Source organism: Osmerus mordax (genome assembly GCF_038355195.1).
Source record: "Osmerus mordax isolate fOsmMor3 chromosome 7 unlocalized genomic scaffold, fOsmMor3.pri SUPER_7_unloc_1_1, whole genome shotgun sequence".
Lineage (NCBI taxonomy): Eukaryota > Metazoa > Chordata > Actinopteri > Osmeriformes > Osmeridae > Osmerus > Osmerus mordax.
This window is the reverse complement of record NW_027120340.1, coordinates 42,501-47,500: the sequence shown is the minus strand read 5'-3', so window position 1 is coordinate 47,500 and position 5,000 is coordinate 42,501.

The window sequence follows — 5,000 nt, the reverse complement described above, 5'->3', positions numbered from 1 at the left end:
AAAACGGGCAAAAAAAATAAAAAAAGACCCAAAACGCGCCGCCTACCGGCCGCTCGCGGGTGCCCGGGGTCGGGGTATGGGTCTAGCCTGTGCCGGGGCTTCAAATATGGGAAAAAAAAAAAAATTCAAAAAAAGCGCCCCCAACCGGCCGTTTCGGTATACGGGGGGCCGCCCGGGAAGTGCCGTGGTCGGGGTATGGCTCAGGGGCTCGCTGGGGCTTCAAAACGGCCAAGAAAAAAAAAATGACCCAAAACACGCCACCTACCGGCCGCTCGCGGGTGCCCGGGGTCGGGGTATGGGTCTAGCCTGTGCCGGGGCTTCAAATATGGAGAAAAAAAAAATTTCAAAAAAAGGGCCCCCATCGGCCCCCCGGGTAGTGCCGGGGTCGGGGGGCATGATTCTGGGGCGCCCCAGAGCCAAGTAGGCGCCTGGAGGAAAGGAAAAAAAAATTTAACTTTTTTTTGACCACCAGGGGTGGGGGGGTCTCATGCCCCATCGGGTGCCCGCCCCGAGTGCCTCTCAGGCGGATACATTTTCACCCGTGTGCGGGAGACACATATGGTGCATGGTCCGTGTATACACCATATGTGTAGTATGGGCAAAACCACTGTAAAGTCATACTGCCATTGACTTCCATTCATTTTCCCAGGATGACTTATATACTCTATGGTAGCTGTCTGGTGGACTGGGGGCCGCGACAATGTTACGCTTGTAAGTCAGAAGCTGGGAAATGCACTGCGAAGCTGGGAAAACCGTTTTTCGAGCTCATTTTCGGTTCCGCCCAACGGATTTTGATCAAAATAGGCTCATTCGAAAGGTATTAACCGGGGGCACACGGAAAACCGGGACTAATAACGCGCACGTGCGCGTGCGCGAAACGGGAAGCAAAAGAAAACTTCAATCGGAGCTACAACCGTGAACCGTCGCAGATAGGGCGGAAATTTCAACGCACGTCGCTGCGTCTCACTCCAACTTAAATAACAAAACTGTCCCCAGCGAAATCGGTTGGATAAAACGGAAACGGGAAGCGAAAGAAAACGTTAAACGTCAACACCGAAATGGCTATCGTCAATTCCAATGTGAAAACAACTCGCACGTATGTGTCTTACTCTAAAGCAGTGTATAAAACTATCCCCAGCCAAATCAGAGCTACGCAACGAAAACGGGAAGCGAAACAAAACTTTAAACGGAGCTACCGAATTGGAAATCATCAATCCTGGGAAAATAACAACTCACACGTGTGCCCCTTATTCTAACTTGAATTTAGAAACCGTCCTCAACAAAATCCCACGTTCGGGTGAATAACTGTGAATTTTAAGGCACATGCCTCTCTGGGCTGGGAGAGTGCATTCAAATAGGAGAAATTGGCTTCATTTAGAGGCATCTCCACTTAGGGACGTCGTAGCACCTTAACTCGGGTGGCGTTGGAAAGGTCTGGTCCAGGGGAACACGGGCGTGTCAAGTTTGCCACGCGCACGCGCATCCCCGCTAAACAGGGGCCAAAACAAAACTTTAAACGGAGCTACCGAATTGGAAACCATCAATCCTGGGAAAATAACAACTCACACGTGTGCCCCTTATGCTAACTTGAATTTAGAAACCGTCCTCAACAAAATCCCACGTTCGGGCGCAAAACTGCACGTTTGAGGCCACATTTTCAATGATGCTGGAAACTTACATTCAAAGCTGGGAAAATGTGCTCATCTACAGGCATCCCCACTTAGGGACGTCGTAGCACCTTGACTCGGGTGGCGTTGGAAAGGTCTGGTCCAGGGGAACACGGGCGTGTCAAGTTTGCCACGCGCACGCGCATCCCCGCTAAACAGGGGCCAAAACAAAACTTTAAACGGAGCTACCGAATTGGAAACCATCAATCCTGGGAAAATAACAACTCACACGTGTGCCCCTTATGCTAACTTGAATTTAGAAACCGTCCTCAACAAAATCCCACGTTCGGGCGCAAAACTGCACGTTTGAGGCCACATTTTCAATGATGCTGGAAACTTACATTCAAAGCTGGGAAAATGTGCTCATCTACAGGCATCCCCACTTAGGGACGTCGTAGCACCTTGACTCGGGTGGCGTTGGAAAGGTCTGGTCCAGGGGAACACGGGCGTGTCAAGGTTGCCACGCGCACGCGCATCCCCGCTAAACAGGAGCCCAAACAAAACTTTAAACGGGGCTACGGAAAAGGGGAGAGCTTTTTCGGGGACAAACACCACTCACGTCGGTGCCCCCTGTTCCAACTTGAATTTAGAAACCGTCCTCAACAAAATCCCACGTTCGGGTGAATAACTGTGAATTTTAAGGCACATGCCTCTCTGGGCTGGGAGAGTGCATTCAAATAGGAGAAATTGGCTTCATTTAGAGGCATCCCCACTTGGGGACGTCGTAGCACCTTAACTCAGGTGGCGTTAGAAAGGTCTGGTCCAGGGGAACACGGGCGTGTCATGTTTGCCACGCGCACGCGCATCCCCGCTGAACAGGAGCCCAAACAAAACTTTAAACGGGGCTACGGAAAAGGGGAGGGCTTTTTCGGGGACAACCACCACTCACCTCGGTTCCCCCCATCCCAACTTGAATTTAGAAACCGTCCCCAGCCAAATCCCACGTTCGGGGGCAAAACTGCTCGTTTGAGGCCACATTTTCAATGATACTGGAAACTTACATTCAAAGTTGGGAAAAGGTGTTCATTTACAGGCATCTCCACTTAGGGACGTCGTAGCACCTTAACTCAGGCGGCGTTAGAAAGGTCTGGTCCAGGGGAACACGGGCGTGTCAAGGTTGCCACGCGCACGCGCATCCCCGCTAAACAGGAGCCCAAACAAAACTTTAAACGGGGCTACGGAAAAGGGGAGAGCTTTTTCGGGGACAAACACCACTCACGTCGGTGCCCCCTGTTCCAACTTGAATTTAGAAACCGTCCTCAACAAAATCCCACGTTCGGGTGAATAACTGTGAATTTTAAGGCACATGCCTCTCTGGGCTGGGAGAGTGCATTCAAATAGGAGAAATTGGCTTCATTTAGAGGCATCCCCACTTGGGGACGTCGTAGCACCTTAACTCAGGTGGCGTTAGAAAGGTCTGGTCCAGGGGAACACGGGCGTGTCATGTTTGCCACGCGCACGCGCATCCCCGTTGAACAGGAGCCCAAACAAAACTTTAAACGGGGCTACGGAAAAGGGGAGGGCTTTTTCGGGGACAACCACCACTCACCTCGGTGCCCCCCATCCCAACTTGAATTTAGAAACCGTCCCCAGCCAAATCCCACGTTCGGGGGCAAAACTGCACGTTTGAGGCCACATTTTCAATGATACTGGAAACTTACATTCAAAGTTGGGAAAAGGTGTTCATTTACAGGCATCCCCACTTGGGGACGTCGTAGCACCTTAACTCAGGCGGCGTTAGAAAGGTCTGGTCCAGGGGAACACGGGCGTGTCAAGGTTGCCACGCGCACGCGCTTCCCCGCTGAACAGGAGCCCAAACAAAACTTTAAACGGGGCTACGGAAAAGGGGAGGGCTTTTTCGGGGACAACCACCACTCACCTCGGTGCCCCCCATCCCAACTTGAACTTAGAAACCGTCCCCAGCGAAATCCCACGTTCGGGCGAATAACTGTGAATTTTAAGCCCCTTTTCCTCTCAAGCTGGAAACGTGCAAAGTTGGGAAAAGGTGTTCATTTACAGGCATCTCCACTTAGGGACGTCGTAGCACCTTAACTCAGGCGGCGTTAGAAAGGTCTGGTCCAGGGGAACACGGGCGTGTCAAGGTTGCCACGCGCACGCGCATCCCCGCTGAACAGGAGCCCAAACAAAACTTTAAACGGGGCTACGGAAAAGGGGAGGGCTTTTTCGGGGACAACCACCACTCACCTCGGTGCCCCCCATCCCAACTTGAATATAGAAACCGTCCCCAGCCAAATCCCACGTTCGGGGGCAAAACTGCTCGTTTGAGGCCACATTTTCAATGATACTGGAAACTTACATTCAAAGTTGGGAAAATGTGCTCATCTACAGGCATCCCCACTTGGGGACGTCGTAGCACCTTGACTCAGGCGGCGTTAGAAAGGTCTGGACCAGGGGAACACGGGGGTGTCAAGTTTGCCACGCGCACGCGCTTCCCCGCTGAACAGGAGCCCAAACAGAACTTTAAACGGGGCTACGGAAAAGGGGAGGGCTTTTTCGGGGACAACCACCACTCACCTCGGTGCCCCCCATCCCAACTTGAATATAGAAACCGTCCCCAGCCAAATCCCACGTTCGGGCGAATAACTGTGAATTTTAAGCCCCTTTTCCTCTCAAGCTGGAAACGTGCAAAGTTGGGAAAAGGTGTTCATTTAGAGGCATCTCCACTTAGGGACGTCGTAGCACCTTAACTCAGGCGGCGTTGGAAAGGTCTGGTCCAGGGGAACACGGGGGTGTCAAGGTTGCCACGCGCACGCGCTTCCCCGCTGAACAGGAGCCCAAACAAAACTTTAAACGGGGCTACGGAAAAGGGGAGGGCTTTTTCGGGGACAACCACCACTCACCTCGGTGCCCCCCGTCCCAACTTGAACTTAGAAACCGTCCCCAGCGAAATCCCACGTTCGGGCGAATAACTGTGAATTTTAAGCCCCTTTTTCTCTCAAGCTGGAAACGTGCAAAGTTGGGAAAAGGTGTTCATTTAGAGGCATCTCCACTTAGGGACGTCGTAGCACCTTAACTCAGGCGGCGTTGGAAAGGTCTGGTCCAGGGGAACACGGGGGTGTCAAGGTTGCCACGCGCACGCGCATCTCCGCGACGCTGCGAGCGAAACAAATTTTCAAACGCGCACACCGAAATGGGGACACTTTTTTCGGGGACAAACACCACTCACCTCGGTGCCCCCCATCCCAACTTGAATATAGAAACCGTCCCCAGCCAAATCCCACGTTCGGGCGAATAACTGTGAATTTTAAGCCCCTTTTCCTCTCAAGCTGGAAACGTGCAAAGTTGGGAAAAGGTGTTCATTTAGAGGCATCT